Source organism: Rhipicephalus sanguineus, chromosome 2, assembly GCF_013339695.2.
Source record: "Rhipicephalus sanguineus isolate Rsan-2018 chromosome 2, BIME_Rsan_1.4, whole genome shotgun sequence".
NCBI lineage: Eukaryota > Metazoa > Arthropoda > Arachnida > Ixodida > Ixodidae > Rhipicephalus > Rhipicephalus sanguineus.
Genome location: NC_051177.1, coordinates 217,124,824 through 217,148,146, shown reverse-complemented (window position 1 = coordinate 217,148,146; position 23,323 = coordinate 217,124,824). Strand labels below are relative to the sequence as shown.

Here is a 23,323-nt window from a genome sequence, read left to right as displayed (position 1 = left end):
CGAGGAATTCACCTTCAGGGGAACGCCGTTCCTCAAGAAAAACGATGCCAGTCATCGCATGAATACCTTTTGAACAACGGTGCTCTTGCCCTAGAGGTATTCGACAAAGCGTCTGATTTCCGGATTGGCTCGTTGTCATTTAGCGAAGTCGTCAGCACTTAAGGTTTCCAAGAAGCAGTGACTGTCCTGGTCGTCCTGGGACGGTGGGTCAGTGGGGGCACGACACAGGCAGTCAGCGTCAGAGTGCTTTCGCCCAGACTTGTAAACGACGGTAATGTCGAATTACTGAGCTCACAGACTCCACTGTGCGAGGCGACCTGAAGGGTCCTTCAAGTCCTAGCCAACACAAGGCGTGCTGGTCGCGTAAAACTTTGAAGGGCGTACCGTAAACGTAGGGGCGTAACTTTGATGTAGCCCAGATGATGGCAAGGGACTCCGTTTCTATTGTGGAATAGCTGGCTTCCGCCTTAGTTATCGTCCGGCTAGCACAACTGGTAACTCCTTCTAGTCCGTCAGTCCTCTGCACAAGGACGGCTCCGAGCCCTACACTGCTTACGTCGGTGTCGATTTCCGTGTGGCCGTATTCGTCGGAATGCGCAAGTATCGGAGGCGTCTGCAGGCGTCGTTTCAGTTCTTGAAATGCTTCGATTTCTTCCGTTTCCCTCATGAATTCTACGTCTGTTTTCGGGAGGTGAGTTAGTGGCTCGGGGATTCGTGCAAATCACCTGACGAAGCGTCTGTAACCGGCGCAGAAGACGAGATATCGGCGTACGGCCTTTTCGTCCGTAGGTGGCGGGAAGGCAGTGATGGCAGTCGTTTACGATGGGTCGGGGCGACCACCAGACTTGCTACTCACGCGGCCCAATAACAACACCTCCTCGTGCGCAAAGCGGCACTTTTCTGGCTTTAGGGTTAGTCCGGAGGTCTTGATTGCTTAAAGTACAGCGTCAACGAGCTGGAGGTGTTTGTCGAAGCTTGAGAGAAACGCAACGACGTCGTCCATGTACACGAGGCAAGTCTGCCACTTCAAGCCTGTACTCTGTCCATAACTCGTTGAAAATTCGCAGGTGTAGAGGAAAGACCAAATGCCATGACCTGGAACTCGAAGAAGCCATCTGGTGTTATAAAGGCAGTCTTTTCTTGGTCTCTCTCATCTGCTTCTATTTGTCAGTGGCCGGTCTTGAGTTCCATCGACGAGAAGTACTTAGTGTTGTGTAATCGATCCAGGGCGTCGTCTATCCGCGGAAGAGAATACACGTGGTTCGTGATTTTGTTCAGGCGACGATAATTGAGGCAGAAACGTAGCGTTCCGTATTAATTCTTCGCTAGCACCACAGGAGATCCACACAGACGTTTGTACGGCTGGACAATGTCGCCGTGTAGTGTTTCGTCCGCTTGTTTCTTTACGCCTTCATGTTCTCGCGTCGAAATTCGATGCGGGCTCTGGAGGATTGGTCTGGCACTATCTTGTGTTATGCCACAATGTTTTGCGACTGGGGTCTGTCGAATTCTTGACGATGACGAGAAGCAGTCCTTGAATTGCAAGGGCAGGGCTTTGAAATGGACTTTTTAGGGGCGAAGGTCCTTAAAGACCAACTCCGGCGATTTTTCAAGGTCCATGGATCTCAATAAAATTCGCTGGGTACGTTCCTTTTCACGTTCCCGTTATATATGCCAAATTACAAGCTGGAGACATGCGCAGATTCATTGCAAATGAATTTTATTGATTGCCCCGACTCTCCCCACCTCGCTTCCCAAAATTATTGGCAACATTGGGTGCGTGACGTCATTTTTGTTAAGCGGAAGTGACGGAACCGAGGGGCCCCTAGAGCGTCTGCTGTACGCAAGGCAACAATCGCGAGTGTTTGGCGAGCGCTTCGTTGGCTGGGCGTGTGAATTTCACTTCCTTGTGGTAATGCGTGCGACGAGTGGTAAGTGGTGTCGCGTTGTGGGCTGCACACGATTCCCCGTTGGCAGTCACGAAACACTCGCTCCTAACGATTACCCTGCGTCTCTATATTAGTGTTTTAGCTAGCAATGCCGTTTACCGCGCGGAAAGTACGGTAATACCGTACCGGCTAAAGAATGCACATGCGTGAACACCACGGAAACACTTCCCGTAGCATATACAGGGTGCACCGTGACCGGGCCTATATCGGTATACGATGAGCTTCGTGTCGTGCGAAACAACGTAACCTAATGGTGCGAAAGGTGGCTCATACTTGGCTTATATTACATTCCTTCGGCCGTACCAACGCGATGTTGAACGCCGCTATTGCCAAACTTATGCACTCTTCCCATAGCAATATTAAGAAGCTTTAGTTAGTCCGCGAACTTCTCAGCGATAGCATTTTACCCGATCACGGCCCCACAAACTTGAGCTCCCTGGACAGGTGGTGCCATCTGGCGGTGGAATGTGCAACCAGGCAAGCAAACAGCTAAACAGGTGAGTTCCACTTCATCGAAGAGGAATGGCCATTACAGTTGGCCTCCAAATGCGTCGGAATCGCAGCTGTCATTTTCCGACAGCTCAGCTTGTGCACGTGACACGGTCAGTCACACACAAGATTTCCGACGGAGTCACCTTTCAAATGAGCGTCTGCTCTTCGCCGCTTTCGCAGCTTTCATACTACGCGTTGGCGGGACCGGCATGCTTTGCATGATTTCCGGTTTTGTAACCACTTATACGTCACGCGAAGACAGTATGCTCGGTTGGGTTTCGGTGTTGCGTTTTTTTGCTTATTTAAAATTATTCTCCAATTTGCCGAGTGTTTCTGCTATCGGACCCGTGACAGGAGCGTCTCAGGAATATAAAAGCACCATTACTTTGACATGGCCAAAAAATCGCCGGAGTTGGCCTTTAAGGTGTGGGCCGTTCCCTCCTGTGTTGTAGTAGTAGTAGTATGTAGGTAGCCAGCTCTTGTTTAATGAATTGCTAACTAGATGACGTTTGATGTATTTCTTAGAGCTCTAGTTTAATGAATCGCTCACTAGATGGCGTTTCATGCATTTCTTCGAGTTGCTGTTTAAAGATGACAGATGGCGCTTGTATTATGCGAATGGCGCATGTCATTGGATGCCTGCGATCGTAAAATGCGCTCGCTCTTGGCGCGCATTCTCTTTCGCTCAGAGTCGCCAGATGGCGGCAAAGAAGGCGCTCGCTCTTGGTGCGCTTTCTCTTTCGCTCGGAGTCGCCAGATGGAGGCAGACAAGGCGCTCGCTCTTGGCGCTCTTTCTCTTTCGCTCGTCGCCGGATGGAGGCAGACAAGGCGCTCGCTCTTGGCGCGCTTTCTCTTTCGCTCGTCGCCGGATGGAGGCAGACAAGGCGCTCGCTCTTGGCGCTCTTTCTCTTTCGCTCGTCGCCGGATGGAGGCAGACAAGGCGCTCGCTCTTGGCGCGCTTTCTCTTTCGCTCGTCGACGGATGGAGGCAGACAAGGCGCTCGCTCTTGGCGCTCTTTCTCTTTCGCTCGTCGCCGGATGGAGGCAGACAAGGCGCTCGCTCTTGGCGCGCTTTCTCTTTCGCTCGTCGACGGATGGAGGCAGACAAGGCGCTCGCTCTTGGCGCGCTTTCTCTTTCGCTCGCCGCCGGATGGAGGCAGACAAGGCGCTCGCTCTTGGCGCTCTTTCTCTTTCGCTCGTCGCCGGATGGAGGCAGACAAGGCGCTCGCTCTTGGCGCGCTTTCTCTTTCGCTCGTCGCCGGATGGAGGCAGACAAGGCGCTCGCTCTTGGCGCTCTTTCTCTTTCGCTCGTCGCCGGATGGAGGCAGACAAGGCGCTCGCTCTTGGCGCGCTTTCTCTTTCGCTCGTCGCCGGATGGAGGCAGACAAGGCGCTCGCTCTTGGCGCGCTTTCTCTTTCGCTCGCCGCCGGATGGAGGCAGACAAGGCGCTCGCTCTTGGCGCTCTTTCTCTTTCGCTCGTCGCCGGATGGAGGCAGACAAGGCGCTCGCTCTTGGCGCGCTTTCTCTTTCGCTCGTCGCCGGATGGAGGCAGACAAGGCGCTCGCTCTTGGCGCTCTTTCTCTTTCGCTCGTCGCCGGATGGAGGCAGACAAGGCGCTCGCTCTTGGCGCGCTTTCTCTTTCGCTCGTCGCCGGATGGAGGCAGACAAGGCGCTCGCTCTTGGCGCTCTTTCTCTTTCGCTCGTCGCCGGATGGCAGACAACGCGCTCGCTCTTGGCGCGCTTTCTCTTTCGCTCGTCGCCGGATGGAGGCAGACAAGGCGCTCGCTCTTGGCGCGCTTTCTCTTTCGCTCGTCGCCGGATGGAGGCAGACAAGGCGCTCGCTCTTGGCGCTCTTTCTCTTTCTCGTCGCCGGATGGAGGCAGACAAGGCGCTCGCTCTTGGCGCGCTTTCTCTTTCGCTCGTCGCGGATGGAGGCAGACAAGGCGCTCGCTCTTGGCGCTCTTTCTCTTTCGCTCGTCGCCGGATGGAGGCAGACAAGGCGCTCGCTCTTGGCGCGCTTTCTCTTTCGCTCGTCGCCGGATGGAGGCAGACAAGGCGCTCGCTCTTGGCGCTCTTTCTCTTTCGCTCGTCGCCGGATGGAGGCAGACAAGGCGCTCGCTCTTGGCGCGCTTTCTCTTCGCTCGTCGCCGGATGGAGGCAGACAAGGCGCTCGCTCTTGGCGCGCTTTCTCTTTCGCTCGTCGCCGGATGGAGGCAGACAAGGCGCTCGCTCTTGGCGCTCTTTCTCTTTCGCTCGTCGCCGGATGGAGGCAGACAAGGCGCTCGCTCTTGGCGCGCTTTCTCTTTCGCTCGTCGCCGGATGGAGGCAGACAACGGCGGCCTCGGCTCGCTCTTGGCGCGCTTTCTCTTTCGCTCGTCGCCGGATGGAGGCAGACAAGGCGCTCGCTCTTGGCGCTCTTTCTCTTTCGCTCGTCGCCGGATGGAGGCAGACAACGCGCTCGCTCTTGGCGCGCTTTCTCTTTCGCTCGTCGCCGGATGGAGGCAGACAAGGCGCTCGCTCTTGGCGCGCTTTCTCTTTCGCTCGTCGCCGGATGGAGGCAGACAAGGCGCTCGCTCTTGGCGCTCTTTCTCTTTCGCTCGTCGCCGGATGGAGGCAGACAAGGCGCTCGCTCTTGGCGCGCTTTCTCTTTCGCTCGGGAGCGGACATATTCCCTGCGTTTCACCGATCACAAAGCGGTGATAATGAAGGGACAATGGAAACCAACAGTACAATAAAAGTTTGATGTTTAATATATACACGCTGTTTGACACCCTTTATATGATGTACTGGGCGAATTTCACGGAAGGGCTTCACGGTTTACCGATGATTTTCTCCGGAGCTGCGTCCCACTCATCATCATTCACCCCGCGGTTATGCTGTGATTTTGTTGTTCTTCGGAAGGCTCGGATTGATGTAGAAGGCTCGTTGGGGACCTCGGTTGGCCGCAGCATGTTCGGTATTGAAAATGGCGTAAGTATTGCTGACGTCCACGAATTCATTCAAGTAGGCAACCGTTCAAGAGAATGCGTTGGCGAGCTAGTTGGTGAGAATCCATATTGCTTTTTTAGCGCAAAAATACGACACCACAGGAAAGAAGACGGAACACAGCGCTACCCTCAACTGACATGGTTTATTGCGTCACTCCACTCTTTATAGCAACCAGATACCGGTAGGACATGCGCCGTGCACCCTATGCGCACAACCACCACACATTGGACACCTGAGCGCAATCAAGAAAGCGAATCCAAAAAAACAAAATTCAGAGGAAAACAAGGTAATGCAAGGCACACTAATGCACTGCGACCCCAATGATTGCATGAAAAAAGCTTCTGATAATTCTCGGGCGGTGGTATCACGACTCTTCTTTAAGATAGTGGCTAGTCTAAACAAGGCTTGACAATTGCATTTTTTGCATTTCCTGTCCTGAATTGAGCCGATTGTACTGCCAGGTGTTCATTTCCAGTGTCTTCCCGATCGCGTTACCTTCCTACAAAAATTCGTGGATGTTATTGGGTGGGTTCCGAATCAGCCGAGGGACAGCTCTTGCTTGACTCCTCGCATGAGGAAACGGACTCTCTTCTCCTCCGCCACGTCGGGTCAGCGTGGTGGAACAGTCGGGTCATTTCCTCCCCGAGTGGTCACGTTTTCATTCGGGAGTTGCACCCGTGTCTCCAGCAAGGCCGCGGCGCTATTTCTTTCAGACGACGCTCATGAACATTTACAAGAAAGTGCTGCGAAATAGGTCCCAGGATCGAAGTGTGTATTCTCGATTCTCGAGTGATGTCCTTGCTGCTTCTTCCAGGTAGAAGTAAACTTGGTGCAGGTTGCCCTGGGAGTTCCAGTCGCTAAATTTTGAGACACTTTCGTACGTCTGGAGCCAGGTTTCGGTGTTTGCACATGGCGAACCACGGAACATTGGCGGCTGCATCACAATCGATGCAGGGGACACTGCGGCCGTCATCGTGGCTGCTATCTTCATAGCCGTGGCTTTTGGCCTTCCGGTAGGAGTCTTTATTGGGGGTGCGTGGTAGTCTCTTTGGTCTGCGGCTGGCTCGACTGTAGCTGATGGTGCCGATGGCTTTGCGATCTTGGCTGGGCTCACGGCTTGACAGGGGCGTCCGGCACGTGAACGAACAGCACCTCCATCACATGTACGTGGTCGTAACCTTGACTAATGCAGCTGTCGGCGTTTTCAAGCCGAACCACTTTTTCAGGCGAACGTGTGGCCAGGACGTGAAAAGTTATCGAACAGCCACTCAAATCTTTAACTAGCGTGCGTGAGTGGCGACGTTTCTGTGGGCCAGCACTATATGACGGTGCAAAGTTCCAAACAGGGCGAGTGTAAGCGCATGTGCCCAAATCGCGCTCAGCTAGACTCATCGTATGTTAGTCAGTTCCTTCTTGAGGAGGTCATCCCACACGAATGCACTTCAGACGAACCGTGTTTTCGGCTTATCTCAAGATTGTGGCGCATGGCGTATCTTTATATTTCGTTTCCTTGATTCCTTCCTGCACCGCTCACCTTCGGAGCATAACACGCGAGCAAAACTATTCGTCTTCTCCCGGTGCCTGTTGTTCTGTAGTGCGCTAATATCAGGTGACGTTCTTAAGAAGAAAAAGACCAGCAAACGATGAGCCCATTTGAATGCTCTTTTGCACGCGCACGCCTGTTAGAGACTTGGGCGCCTGTACAAGCAATACACGCTGTACATGTTAGCAGCAAGCACTGTAGTTGGTCGTCGCATAATCTACCAAGCGGCTAAGCGCGTCCGCTTTTAACATGACCTATCGAAGATCTCTGATTTATAGCTGGTAACCGCGTAGGCTGTCGAATAAACTACACTATTCGCGCCCTGCGCGCAGTCTTACCGGAATGATCTCAAGCAATCGCCAAGCTTCTCAAATATTGTAGCGTGGTGCTAACAGTCTTTGCGGGTGAAAGAAAGCACGCGTGGCAATACAGGCTTAAAGTGGAGAGACTGAGAAGCATGTGAACGAAGATCCTCCGGAAAGTGTCGTTTAGCAGTGTTTGACATGGCTGCTCTGAAAATGTGGCTATTGACGCTGGTATGTTGGTTTTGATTACACGTGTATGTTCAGCTTGCTGTTGCACACCGTACGTACCACTGAGGCTTCGTAACACTTCTTCATCTTGTTCGGTAGGGTTTTAGATAAGCGATTTTGCTTTCGAATATTCGATACTACCTCTTGGGTTGCAACTTTAGATATATATATATTGTTACGCTGAAGCGACAACGGAGGGAAAGGAAGAGGAGAACGAAGTGCGTCTGTCTTCGAAGCAACTCGGTGTCAGCGCGGCAACCCTTCGTCCCTTTCATCTATTCACTTGTAAATAAACACACCCCATCGTAACAGTTTTTGGTGGAAGGTGCTGGGTACGATAACGGCGCCCCCGACGAACGACGACGCACCGACCGCTGAGGCGCAATACGTGGAGCTTCGCCGAAGTCGACGAATTGCTGGCCTGCCACCCGCGATGGCTTCAGACGGCAACAACGACAACCTGCCAACTCCTTCCAGTATTCCATGGCAACCCTACATCGAGCCCCGAACCTTTGCCGGACAACCTGGGGAGGATGTCGACGCATGGCTCAGCTTCTACCAACGGGCGAGTCGGTTTAATGGCTGGAATGCTACCAGCCAGCTGAACAATGTAGGCCTCTTCCTTAAGGGAACAGCATCTGTATGGTTTGAAAACCATGAAGAAAGCTTGACGACGTGGCAGACGTTCGTAGATGAAATTAGGAAGTGCTTCGGAGATCCCGCAGCTAAAAAACGCCAGGCCTGCGCTGAAACCGCAGCACAGTCACAGCGAAAGCTGGAAGAGCGGCGTTTCTAGAGCCCGTTAAGCTCTCTTGGGGCTACAATACAAGTACACTAGAAAGGTACCCACTACGCCACAAATCAAAATTTTTGTGAAGTTGGGAAGCACCCACTAAGCCATTATTCGTCATTCTATGGAGAAGCGAGGCACCAGCTACACGTCTGTAAGGCATTATGTGCACTTTGTTGACGTGACGACTGATGACGATGAAGAATTATGGCTCAGCCCTTTGTAATGGGTTGGAATCTTTAAACGGCCCACCAGTTATGTAATTTGCATTGGGTGACGCCCGGTCGCTATTTCCCTCTCCCGTCATGCTGTATACGTTGACGTGGAAGAGAGACGGGGGGGGGGGCACGAAGAACTTTATTGAGACCCCGAGGTAATGGATCATGCGCTTATGGGCTTCCTTGGCAACCAATACAAGTGCACTTGCGAGGAAACCACTACGCTATAAATCATTGTAATCTTACTGAGACCCCGAGGAAGTGGATCATGCGCTTATGGACTTCCTCGGCAACCAATACAAGTGCACCTGCGAGGAACCCACTACGCTATAAATAATTGTAATTTTTTAGAAGTAGGGCAGCAGGCACTGTGCCATTTTTCGTCATTCTACAGAGAGCGTTGGTACCTGCTAAACGCATGTAAGGGATTATGCGCACTTTGTTGATTCTGCGCCTGATGACGATGAAGAATTATGGCAGAGCCTTTTGTAATGGGTTGGAAGCATTCAACAACCTACTCGTTGCGCAATTCGCCATTGTTTGACGCCTGGTTACAGAATTCGCGTTGTGCGACGCTTGGTGCTTATTTTAATCTTCTACCACGCTATATTGCATATGCTAATGTGGTTCCTTCCCGACATGAAGCCTGTATACGACCTTTTTGCAAAGCACTTTCAAGCACCGGCATGGCTCAGAGGTTGAATACTGGGCTCCCACGCAGAGGGCCCAGGTTCGAACCTCGTTCCATCCTGGAATTTTTTTCTTATTTAGTTTTTTTTTCTTATTTCGAGCGATACTGGTTACGGACACCGGCGGCGGCGGCGGCGGCGGCAGCGGCGGCGGCGGCGGCGGCGGTCAACTACGGCACCAAAAAACGCCAGGCCTGCGCTAAAACCGCAGCACAGTCACAGCGAAAGCTGGAAGAGCGGCGTTTCTAGAGCCCGTTAAGCTCTCTTGGGGCTACAATACAAGTACACTAGAAAGGTACCCACTACGCCATAAATCACAATTTTTGTGAAGTTTGGAAGCACCTACTAAGCCATTATTCGTCATTCTGCGGAGTAGCGAGGCACCAGCTACACGTCTGTAAGGCATTATGTGCACTTTGTTCACGCGACGACTGATGACGATGAAGAATTATGGCTCAGCCCTTTGTAATGGGTTGGAATCTTTAAACGGCCCACCAGTTATGTAATTTGCATTGGGTGACGCCCGGTCGCTATTTCCCTCTCCCGTCATGCTGTATAACATACGTTGACGTGGGAAAGAGACGGGGGGGGAGCGAAGAACTTTACTGAGACCCCGAGGAAATGGATCATACGCTTATGGGCTTCCTTGGCAACCAATACAAGTGCCCTTGCGAGGAACCCACTACGCTATAAATCATTGTAATTTTACTGAGACCCAGAGGAAGTGTATCATGCGCTTATGGGCTTCCTTGGCAACCAATCCAAGTGCACTTGCGAGGAACCCACTACGCTATAAATAATTGTAATTTTTTAGAAGTAGGCCAGCAGGCACCCTGCCATTTTTTGTCATTCTACGGAAAGCGTACCCATGTAAGGCATTATGCGCACTTTGTTGATGCTGTGCCTGATGATGAAGAATTATGGCAGGGTCCTTTGTAATGGGTTGGAAGCATTCAACAACCTGCTCGTTGCGCAATTCGCATTGTGTGACGCCTGGTTACAGAATTCGCGTTGTGCTACGCTTGGTGCTTATTTTATTCTTCTACCACGCTATATTGCATATGCTAATGTGGTTCCTTCCCGACATGAAGCCTGTATAGGACCTTTTAGCAAAGCAGTTTCAAGCACCGGTATGGCTCAGAGGTTGAATACTGGGCTCCCACGCAGAGGACCCAGGTTCGAACCTCGTTCCATCCTGGAATTTTTTTCTTATTTAGTTTTTTTTCTTATTTCGAGCGATACTGGTTACGGACACCGGCGGCGGCGGCGGCGGCGGACAACTACGGCGCCAAAAACGGCCGGTGAAATGATCTCATAACAGCTTTCGCTGTAAAACGGCCGGAGAAATGATCTCATAACAGCTTTCGCTGTAAAAGAAGCGCGCCGAGCAAACCCTCATGCAGCAAGCTCAAGTTCCCGGGGAAACCTGCACGACGTATATCGAGGAGGAAGTGCTCAAGTTGTGCAAGGCACTAGACCCTCGGATGACAGAAGAGGACAAAGTTGGTCATCTTCTGAAAGGGATCGCGGAGGACGTATACCAGTTCCTCATAGCAAAAGACAATCTGGAGTCTGTAAGTGACGTCATTATGCACTGCCGTACATTTGAAGCTCTGAACGCTCGACGAACTACGCCAAAGTTCGGACGCCTGGCCAACGTAACTAATGTCGCCAGTGTCGACGTTCTTCCAGCCCCATCTGACCTTGCGTCGGTGATTCGGCAAGTAGTGCGCGAAGAGCTCGACCGACGTGAGGCGGCTTCTCTCCCGACTCCTAAGGCCCGAGAGCCCTTTCCTCCCTGCGGCTTTGGCGCGACGTCCATCAACGCCGCCTCCTTTGATGCCTACAACTTCGCGCCTCGTCCTAGAGTGCCAAGCCCTTCTACGAATGCGCGTCCGAGTTACCAGTCGTATGATGGTTACGCACGCAGACCACCTGCAGTTTCTCAGGAGTGGGACGGCCGGGCCATTCATCTTTCTAATGACAATATCAGTGCGTCCCGTGAGCGCCCTATATGCTTCAACTGCGGCGTCCGCGGCCACGTCGCCCGATTTTCTCCTAATCGCCGTCGCACGTCAGCACCGTCCTATGAGCGACCGCGTAATTTCTATCGGCGCAGCAATCAGCCCGTTGACGGGACACACTGGCCCTCTGACTCTGACAGCAGGACAAGCCATCGGGTGAAATACCGCAGCGACTCGCCGGCTTCTGTGCGGAGCTTGACGCCGCCGTCTTCGCGCCACCGAAGGTCCCCATCTCCTCGACGACGTCTCACGTCACCGCCACCGGGAAACTAGGCGGTGCGACCGATGGAGGTGAGGTCGCCAGTCATCTTCAGCTACATGCCCCTATGCCTCCGCCAGTCACCGTGTGTCATAACAAGATTCGTGTTTCTGTGGACAATGTTACTACGCTGGCTTTAGTGGACACGGGAGCGAGTGTCTCCGTTATCAGCATGGACTTCAAAACCCAATTAGGCCGTAAGGTGATGTTTCGGTGGAATAACGATAACACATTTCGTGCTGTGAGTGGAGAATTGCTCCGACCCCTTGGTGTGTGCACCGCGAACGTTCATTTCTCTGATAACGTGTATCAAGCCGAATACGCAGTGCTCGCTAAATCCACGCATAATGTCATTCTTGGACTAGATTTCCTACAACAGTACGGTGCCACTCTTGACTGGGGTACTGGCGAGCTCTTCCTCTCTCCTCTTGCCGACCAACCTGCTACATGTTCGTGCACCCTCGCGGTCCTTGAAGATTCCGTCTTACCGGCACGTTCCTTGTCCAGCGTCCAAGTTACTGTTGGTCGTGTCGACACCGAAGCATTTGATGCTATTGTTGAGCCCGTGCCTTCGGTCATTGCGAAGAAAGGTGTGCTTGTACCTCGTTGTATTATCTCTGTGGACTGTGGAACAAGTGCGTTGTGGGTGTCAAATTTATCAAACCAGCCTGTTGTGCTACCCAGCGGTATGCGACTTGCCTCGTTTGAAGCGGATACCAGCCTCACCCTAGACGCCTTAAGTAATGACGCCTCGCTCGAAGGCCGAGCGCATGAAACTGGCCCTGGTATCCCTGAAGACTCGTCACCGTTCCTGAATATGGTCAACAAGGCACTACCCTCCGAGAAGCGTCAAGCCCTGGTCAGCGTCCTTAGCAAGCATGCTTCATTGTTTGATTTCACCCAGGACGCTACCAAAGTTCGTGTTCCAAATACGCGGGCTCGCCACAGGATCGACACAGGGTCCACGCATCCCATAAGGCAGAAACCATACCGCGTGTCCGCATCTGAACGCAAGGTGATCGCTGAACAGGTGGACGACATGCTGGCCAAGGGCGTCATCCAAGATTCTGCTAGCCCATGGGCTGCGCCGGTCATCCTCGTGAAAAAGAAAGACGGGTCCTGGAGGTTTTGCGTAGACTACCGGCGCCTCAATTCTGTGACGAAAAAGGATGTGTATCCACTTCCCCGTATAGACGACGTTATCGACTGTCTTCATTCCGCATCCTACTTCTCATCTGTGGACCTCCGATCGGGTTATTGGCAGATACCCATGCATTCCGTCGACAAAGAGAAAGCCGCTTTCGTCACATCAGACGGCTTGTTTGAATTCAATGTCATGCCGTTTGGTTTGTGCAACGCTCCTGCAACGCTTGAAAGGTTTATGGACACGGTACTACGCGGCCTGAAATGGGAGATTTGTTTATGTTACCTTGACGACACCGTCATTTTTGGTCGCACTTTTGCCGAACACAATAATCGACTTGACGTTGTTTTAACGTGCCTTGAACAAGCTGCCCTTACCCTGAACTCGAAGAAATGTCACTTCGGCCAACGAGAAGCGCTTGTACTTGGACATCTCGTGGACAAGCACGGTGTGCGTCCAGACCCTCAGAAGGTTGCTGCAGTTAGCAGTTTTCAACAACCGCAATCACAACGCGAACTAAGAAGTTTCTTGGGTCTTTGCTCCTACTTTCGACGGTTTGTGCCCAAGTTCGCTGATACTGCCTACCCTTTGACTTCATTGCTGTGCAAGGATACGCCTTTCATCTGGACAGCGGATTGTGATTCTTCGTTTCGCCAACTTAAGTTCCTTCTCTCTTCTGGGCCCATACTGCGCCATTTTGACCCTTCAGCTACAACAGAAGTGCACACCGACGCAAGTGGAATAGGTCTCGGCGCTGTTCTCATCCAGCGCTTCGATGACGCCGAGCATGCCGTTGCCTACGCCAGTCGTTCATTGAGCAAGGCCGAGAAGAATTACACCGTGACTTGTAGTGTGCACGTATCTCACAGGAGTACGGCCACTAGCGTGGGTTCGGACTTAGCGAGCCACAGGGCCGCGTCTGCCGTCGCCTCGCGTGAACTAGCGCGCCGCTGCACACGTACGTCCAAGCGCAAACAAGGCGCCGAGCGTAGCGCGGCAAGTACACAGTACTGCTCTCGAAACCCGCAACATTTTATTGCCTGCGGCAACACCACAAAACGCAGTACAACGCCCGCTCCCAAAGGCGGCGGGAGAAGCAAAACAGGCTTAACCACGCCACGGGCGAAAGTACAACACAAAGGGTGCCGCGAGCACGTCTCCGCGGGCAAAAGGGCTCACGGGGACACGCCGCTGAGAGAAACGTTCCCTCGCGACTATGCTGCGAGCTCTCACGATCAGCGACCAAAACAGGGCCCGATCGCTCGAGCAAGGGCAAACTCCGCTCGCGTTGGCTTCGATAGATACGGTTTCGGCGTAGTAAGACCACGCGCGAATGCACCGCACCGCTCTTCAGCCTAGCGTTCGGAAAGGACAACGTAAGGTAAGCGCTCGCCGCTGGCGCAAGGCACCGTTGGCGAACTCCGTCCGAGCGAGCCCAAACAAAGGAGCCGACGGACAGGAAAGAAAATGCGTGCTTACCCTACGAGGTCCAGAGAGTGTCTGACTCGCCGCGCAAAACGTCTCGCGAGACGCGAGCACGCGAGACTCGAACGTGGCGCCACCGTCGCGATCCGGCGCCGGGGTGAGGGGGTTAACGTCACCCCCGCTCGCCCAGCGCCGTAGGACGGCGGAGGAGGGGAGCGACATGATCGGACATGAGGATGGCAGAAATAGGCGAAAAACCCGCGCAATGGCGACGGGCAAGCCTCAATCCCCACAGACTGAACAAGAGTGCCTCGCTGTGGTTTTCGCTGTCCATAAGTTCCGCCCATATCTCTACGGGCGGCACTTTTCGATCATTACTGACCACCATTCCCTATGTTGGTTGGTTGGTCTCCGTGACCCGTCTGGCCGCCTTGCGCGATGGGCGCTACGTTTGCAAGAATTTGACTTTGAAATCCGTTACAAGAGTGGCCGCCATCATGCTGACGCCGACCGTCTCTCGAGGCTCCCTCTACCAACAACTGCATGTGACGCTGACAATTTTGACGATTTTCTAGCTGCCATCGACGATACTGCTTTTCCTGATCTCGCCACCTTCCGGAAAGAACAGCGCAACGACCGCATCTTGGATGCCCTCTTCGATTCAGCCGCTCAGCCGATAGGTAAAAACGACTTTGTTATTCAAGATGGCTTGCTATACAAAAAGAATTACACAGCTGATGGTGCCCGCCTTCTTTTAGTGGTCCCTAAAAATTTGAGAACGCGCGTACTTCATGCTATGCACGATGACGCATCTGCTGGGCACATGGGTTTCGCCAAAACGTACCACCGCATACTGTGTCGCTTCTACTGGCCTAGTATGCGACGCAATACAGAAAAGTATGTGGCCAGTTGTGATAAGGGTCAGCGATTCAAGCGACCAAATACTGCTCCGGTCGGTCTCCTTCACCCTGTGACACCACCCTCATCGCCTTTCGAAATGGTTGGAGTGGATCTTCTCGGCCCATTTCCACGTTCATCAAACAACAACCGTTGGGTTATAGTCTGCGTTGACCATCTGACACGTTATGCGGAAACCAAAGCGATGCCAACGGCCACGGCTATCGATGTATCGAGTTTCCTCCTGTCTTCGGTTATACTGCGCCATGGACCACCTCGTATTATTGTTAGCGATCGTGGTCGCCAGTTCGTGGCCGATGTAGTAGAAGAGCTCTTGCGTCTCTGTGCTTGTCAGTTTCGCCACGCAACCCCGTATCACCCGCAGACAAACGGTCTCGTCGAGCGCACCAACAGGACATTGACCAACATGCTTTCGATGTACGTCGATTCCAGGCACAAAAATTGGGATGACATCTTGCCCTTTATCACCTACGCCTACAACACTGCAAAGCATGAAACTTCTGGTTACAGTCCATTCTATCTTCTTTATGTTGGACCACCCCGAAGCTTCCTTGACACCATTCTACCTTTAAACGCTCGTGCGGACTCTTCTATTGCCCAGACTCTCTGCCGCGCAGAAGAAGCACGTCGCATTGCTCAGCTCCGTACGTTGGCGTCCCAGGACCGCTCCAAGTTCGCCTACGATTCGCGACACAAGGACGTGTCGTACGAAAAAGGGGACAAAGTGTGGCTTTGGACACCACTTCGCAAGCGCGGTCTGTGTCAAAAGTTTCTGGCTCGTTACACCGGCCCTTTCGTCATCGTCGATCGCTTAAGTGATGTCACGTATTCGTAACTCGCCTCGTAGCTCACGGCTACCGTTCTAGGAAGACTCAGCTTGCTCACGTCGCCCGCCTAAAGCGCTGTCATCCACGTGACTCTTAGCGCACGTAATTTATACTCGCCCAGAGGGCTTCGTCTGGGAAAGGAGGAGTGTTACGCCGAAGCGACAACGGAGGGAAAGGAAGAGGAGAACGAAGTGCGTCTGTCTTCGAAGCAACTCGGTGTCGCACACCGCACACACACACACACACACACATATATAGATGTGTGTGTGTGTGTGTGTGTGTTTGTGTGTGTGTGTGTGTGTGTGTGTGTGTGTGTGAGTACGCGCGTAGGAATTTGGGTATGAATTCCGCAAATAAAGCTGTGAACTCTGCTCTTGAAAAAGGCCAGTCCCCGGAGCAGCTTGACTGAGCCGCCGCCTCTGAATCCCAGGCAACATCGATAGGCATTTCAAAATCAAATCATCACACACATACGGTATATAGCAAAAACAGCATGCTACATAGCCAAATAGGCAAGAAAGGATCAAGCACAGTGATATCCGCACTATGAACGCACAGCGCAAATTGCTTCCTCCACAAAAAACATAATTGCACATATCAAAGACAACCCGTGCAACGTAAGGTCATAACAGCGCACACGGCAAAGTTTCTGTGAGTGTTTGTTGGCGGTGCTCTTTCCCTGTATTTATGCGTGCTGTTGTCACCAACCAGTTTTCGAGTTGTCGGAATGGTTAAACAGTTTTCTGTTCCTCCAAGTTAGCGAGATGTCGGTTGTGATTAGCAATATTTTGGGGTTTTATGTTGATGCGAACGCTTATCCTGTACTAATATAGATCAAAGATTCTGATTGTGCTAATATAAAGAAAACACGATTGGTGGGCGCCCCACAGTTCGCATCAAGGACATTACGAAGAGTTTTTTTGCAATATATACATTTTCTGAAGACAGCACGATGATGCACAGCCCAAGTTAAACTGATCAACTATTCCTATTTCTTTGGGTTTAAATACAGTACTACCATGTGGAAAAACTGCTTTATTTATCGGCCTGTAAATTACCGCTTTTTTCTTTTTTTTCCATTCACTCGTATATAATTAAATTTTTACAACATCACCATGGCCATTATACACCATTGTATTAGTTCATGAATGCCGCTTCCTAATAAAAAATGCTTGCATCGTGTTTATATATCATAAATCTGCAATCTTGGTTGTTCGTTATGATTGAGGTAAATGTTGAAAAGTAGTAGCCCTAATATACTGCCTTGCTGGGCACCAGAGAAAAGCGGCGTAACTTCTGATTTGATAATATTTACCTTGACCATTTGTTTCTTTCCTAATAAATAACATTTCATTAGTTCTGCACCTTGTCCTCCAATTTCGTAGAACCATTGCTTCTCTAGAAGTAATTCCTGGTTTTACAAGATCAAGCACCTTTGAAAAGTCAATCAATATTCCTGTTACGAAAGCTCTATTCTCAAATTGTGGCAGAATGTGTTATTTTCGTTCAAGAAGCGCTAGCTCAGTAGATTTGTTTTTTTTTCCGATTCCGAATTGACACGGCGTGAACAAGTGATATTTATTTATATATTTAGTGAACACACAGCACAGAATTTTCTCTGCCGCTTTGCAGAAGACAGGGAGCACGGACATAGAGGCGTTTCCAGGAGTGGCACACTGGCCACATGCCCCTCCCGAAATTTCTTTCTGCCACTGGACACGAAGCCCAAAATGACTCTCGACCACATTTGCCTGCGTGGTCGCCACTTCGATTTAAGGGCGCGCCCCAACCGAAATAAATTACGTCAAAATAAATAATATACAATTCTCTGTACGGACACAGGTCAATAATTGCCCAAATCACTTCTCCCTTTCTAATAATACAGTTATTATTGAAATTTGTATTTTGACTGCAAAATTCTGACGTAGCTTAACAAAGGTTAAAAATATCTGTGAACGTTGGCGCTCTAACATTTGCAGCAAATTTTGCAGGTTTTCTCTGAATACCATCAATATCTCCGCATCTGTTATTTTTAGGCTGAGTATAATCAAAAGTATGTCATCCGTTGCCTAAATATCTAAAAATATTGCGCTACCATTGCGAACGTTTATGTGCTCATATGCTTCAGGCAAAGAACCGTTCATTTTCATTGTTATAAATAAGTTGTTATGGATATATACGCAAAGCTATATATAGCTATGAAGTCAAATCAACTAGACTGCTTCTTAAAAACTGTCGTCATTGATCTTTACATTAATTTTTCGACTGCGCTTACTCATAAGTATTACCTAGCATAGTAGCTTGAAACAACGGGTCCTGCTACTATGCTTCAGCATGGGGATTCAATACCTGGCCAACTCGGCCGTAAATCAGTGAGGCGAAAAGCAAGAAGACCAGCGTACTTAGCTTTAAGTGCCGGTTAAGGAAACGCAGATGATCAAAATTATTCTGTAGTGCTCAAGTTTAAATCAATTTCACAGAAAATTTAGCCACCATGCCATGATGAATAAACATAGATGTCGAACACAACTTTGTTTCTGGAAACACGTGTCTCAGAATTTTGTCACCATAAAACTACCCATATTCACGTAACGATGCTCGAGAAAAAATGTCACAACTTTCACATAAAAGGCAACAAGCCTTTATAATATGTTATAAATATTACTGGATCCTACCTTCTGCGTGGCGTCTAATTTCTTGATTCCTGCTATATGTAAGAACGGAACGGTTGATCGTCACCTGCGCTATAACAGTCCGGGGTCGTTTCCTCTGCAGTACCCGGACACAGATGATAGCTGGTGAAATACAAGCGGCGTGGCCTCGTGAAGATAAGATAGCAAACACTTGACAAGGTGTGCTACGATATCAAGGGACAACGGCTCAGTACAAAATACAACACACTTCTGCGCTAAAACACATTGGCGGGCTAGTTGGTTTGCATCCATGAAGAGTGGTAAAAGGACGTACGTTGGTCAGACCGGCAGATGTATTAACCAGAGACTGAAAGAGCATCACTATAACGTCACAAAAGCAATCTCAGGTCATTTGGGCATTCATTGCCGAGATTGTGGCTGCATGCCCTTGTTTGAAAACACCTGTATCCTATATAAGGCGCATAGTAAAATGACTAGAGAAATTGTTGAGGCCTATGAGATTAATAGATTAGAAGAGATGTGCGTTAGTCAGCCTTCCCTCTCGCTTTCAGAAAAAGAGTTGCAATATCTTGCTTTGTCGCGTTAATGCTTTTGATGTGCTGTGATATTGCCCTGTACACGTGTTCGGTTCAGCGATATAACCACTGATTGTCTATTTGTTCTTTCTGCTGTTTCCGCTCGCTCGGTATATATTTATCGGTTCGAGCGAAAATAAAATCAGTTGAAAGTAGCGCTGTGTCCTTGTCTGTTTTCTTTCTTCGCCCTGTCTAGTCGCGCTTACCACTCTTCATGGACACTTCTGCGACCTCAGAATATGTCTAACGCAGCAGGCGAGGTTCGAGTAGTTGCGTGTAAGTAAGCCTAACGCTATGAGACTCCCCAAGCGCATGGCTCAGCCGTTATCAAGCATGCCACCGTCTAGCTTGCCAAAAACTGAATGAAATAGAAGAGCCAACATGTTGGGAATCACTCTACCCTCGGTAATAAATAGTTTTACATGAAATGGTTTCACATTACAATAAGTCGCAGGTGTGTGTTTCATGCTGTCATCTCGTTGATCTCGTCCGAGAATCTGTGATGTTAAAACTATCTTTGACGCAATGCGTGCTTTGCTTCGCTTCCATACAATATATATAGATATATATATCGTGCTGCGTGATTGCTGGGACACCCTGTATATGTATATATATATATATATATATATATATATATATATATATATATATATATATACATATATATATATATATAGGGTGTCCCAGCAATCACGCAGCACGATTTTAAAAAAGAGGAACGGCGTTCGGCGTTACGCGAAGCACACCTACTGCATATTGTTCCTAGTATACTGGAGTATCCACTGCTATTTTTTTCGTTAATGAAATTTAAATAATTAGTCATAATTAAATGTGCAAGTCGACAAGTACTCACCGAATTGTCAAAATGCCCATGAGACGTATCTAGGCATGCTCAAATGGAATCTAACTGCGCTATTTTCAACAACGTACTAATTACGTGCTCATTTTTTCAAGCTAATAAAGAAAGCCCGCGAAAAATGAAAAATAGCACGTGACTACGCTCCCACGCGCAAAGGAAACCAGCTCCCTCAAATAATTCTTTCGGAAGCCACGGAAGTGACTATTTCGCGCAAAGAAAACACAAGGGGAGGGTTAAGGGGAGCGCTCCCCTTAACCCTCCCCTTGTGTTTTCTTTGCGCGAAATAGCCACTTCCGTAGCTTCCGAAAGAACATGAACCGACTAGCCCAACAACATGTGCTCCCTCAAATAAGCTTACTGCAAACAACCGCTCTGCCTACTGTCCGTTGCCAGAGACAGCTTTCCTGCCCCGCCACGGCGGTCTAGTGGTTATGGCGCCCGGCTGCTGACCCGAAGGTCGCGGGATCGAATCCCGGCCGCGGCGGCTGCATTTTCAATGGAGGCGGAAATATTTGAGGCCCGTGTACTTAGATTAAGGTGCACGTTAAAGAACCCCAGGTGGTCGAAATTTCCGGAGCCCTCCACTAGGCGTCTCTCATAATCATATCGTGGTTTTGGGACGTTAAACCACAGATATTATTAGAGACAGGGTTCAGCATTTTGGCAAGGTCGGGTGCCAACCATATGCGTCGCAGTTTCGCTGGGATTCATTCCGTGTGATAGTACACCACTATCATTATCCATATCTCACAGCCGACTGTTCTCATTAAAAACGCGGCAGGAGCGCTGTTCTGATTACGGCCCGACTGTAAAACCAAGCGGTGCATTTCTTCGGCCAGGGAGTGTTCGATAGGACAATTCAAATATATTTTTTCTTTCTGCACTTTTTTTCCTTGGTACTGGCTACCTCTTAGCGAGCTTGTTTGAGGGCGCTGGTTCCCGATGCGCGCAGCGACCTAATCATGCGTCACTTTTCATATTTCGCAGGCTTTCGTGATCAACCGGAAAAAAATGAGCGCGCAATTAGCACGGTGTTGAAAATACGACAGTTAGATGCCATTTGAACATGCCTAGATACGCCTCATTGACATTTTGACAATTAGGTGAGTACTTGCCGAGTTACAAATATAAATATGGCTAATAATTAAAACTCATTACCGAAAAAAATAGCAGTGGCTACTGCAGTGTACTAGGAACAATATGCAGTAGCTTTGCTTCGCGTAACGCTGTTCCTCTTTTTGAAAATCGTGCCGCGTGATAGCTGGGACACCCTGTATGTGTGTATATATATATATATATATATATATATATATATATATATATATATATATATATATATATATATATATATATATATATATATATATATATATATATATATATATATATATAATGAGAATTAACAGACAATAATGCCAAGGAAAGTATAGGGGGTGTTATCTGTAGTATTTAGAATATAAATGTGAAGAAAGTAAAGTGGACGAAAAGATAACTTGCCGCCGGCAGTGACCGAACCTGCGACCTTCGAATAACGCGTCCGATGCTCTACCACAAAGCTACGCCGGCGGTCATCCTCCCGTCCATTTTATGGTGTATATACGTTCATTTAAACCTAGGAGTGTTAGTCAGCGCCAATCGCAGCCAAGGCGGCGAGTGTGGAACACTTTTTTCTGCCTGGCGTCACGTAGCACGTGATCTTTTTACGAGCTGGAAGCTGACCAATATTCCCTCGCATACTACCTGAAGGCATCATGTCTGCGAGAACGAGACCCTCGCTATGAATGAAGGAAAGGAGGGGACTCTTAAGGGCTCGTTTTTGTTTGTTAGACAAAATATTAATGAGAATTAACAGACAATAATGCCAAGGAATGTATAGGGGGTGTTATCTGTAGTATTTAGAATATAAATGTGAAGAAAGTAAAGTGGACGAAAAGATAACTTGCCGCCGGCAGGGATTGGCGCTGACTAACACTCCTAGGTTTAAATGAACATATATACCCCATAAAGTGGACGGGAGGATTACCGCCGCCGTAGCTCAGTGGTAGAGCATCGGACGCGTTATTCGAAGGTCGCAGGTTCGGTCCCTGCCGGCGGCAAGTTATCTTTTTTATTCCACTTTACTTTCTTCACATTTATGTCTAAATACTACAGATAACACCCCCTATACTTTCCTTGGCATTATTGTCTGTCAATTCTCATTAATATTGTGTCTAACAAACGAAAACGAGCCTTTAAGAGTCCCCTCCTTTCCTTCACATATATATATATATATATATATATATATATATATATATATATATGAGGAAGGAAGCGTCCTTGGATCCAGTAGAACCAATACTACGAAGTAGTATTGATTTTTGTTGTCGATGTTTGCACCCCTTGAAATTGATTAGTAACGCATCTTGTCTTGTTCAAGCAATTTTTTTTATTATTGTTATTTTTTCCGTTTATATTTTTTTTCCGATATGCGTTCGCAGAATTGTCTTTTTTGTTTGTAGTTCTTGTCACGGTTTGCAAATTGCTAGTCCCGCGATCTGTTTCATGGAAGCGCCAGCTCTGTCAGATGCGTTTACACGCCTTTGCTGTTGTCACCGTGCATGACTCGGCTTACTGCAGTGATTACTGTGTGATAGTGATAGATCACATGTGGGGCCCCTTATATCACGTGTCTACTTAAAATGAGCGCATTTCTATATCGTGGGTTCCCTGAGGAAGGCCGGTCCCCGGCTGGATCTTCTGGATCTTCGGATCTTCGGCGTTACGGGCCCCGACATCTCAGGAACTCCGCCCAGGCTTCCTCGTTCGTGTAACCACCTAACCTGCCGCCGCGGTAAGCACGGGTTGAGGACGGCGTCCAGGCCTCCTTGACACCTGCTAACCGTCGCCGCTGGAGCGACCATTCGGCGACGGCTTCCACGCCTCCTCGGCGGCTCCACGCTGCTTCACCGATGCTGTTATACCACTTCACAAGGGGCGCCGTCCATGTGTCTTTGGGCATGGATCCCGCCGCCGTGAGCACCGGCACTGCCGCATTCTGCGCGGACGCGATTCCTGGCTCGTCGGGAGCTTCACTCGACAACCACGCGGAGCTCGTGCGAGCCCTCACGTAACTGTCACAACATCTCGACCGTTTCGCGTCGTTCAACTCTGGGTTCCCGCCTGCCGCTTCACTATCGTCGGCTATTTGGGCAGTACCGGAGTTCCGAGGCTTCCAGGTCGACGTCTTCCGGTGGATCGAGGTTATAATTTAACTCGGCACCCTCCATGCCTGGCCGGACTACCGAAAATGGCTCATTGCCATCGACCACCTTCGCGGTGCCGCCAAGGCATGGCATGGCTACAAAGGCAACAGCCAATGATTTTGGCCTGAATGGTATGCCATGCTGACAATCCTTTCTCGCCCGCTTTCACATGTCTGCGACCCCATAACTGCCGAC

General features: G+C 49.8%; 1 protein-coding gene across 1 annotated transcript in view; it reads right to left on the bottom strand.

Annotated features, from left to right (window-relative positions):
• The window catches only part of LOC125757307 (uncharacterized), a 48,604-nt gene extending 30,016 nt beyond the window's left edge, over window positions 1–18,588 (bottom strand). The window contains exon 1 of the mRNA XM_049412765.1: window positions 18,474–18,588. The gene's annotated coding sequence lies outside the window, so the exon portion shown is untranslated. The remainder of the gene's footprint in view (window positions 1–18,473) is intronic.
• Between the last annotated feature and the right edge of the window lie 4,735 nt (window positions 18,589–23,323).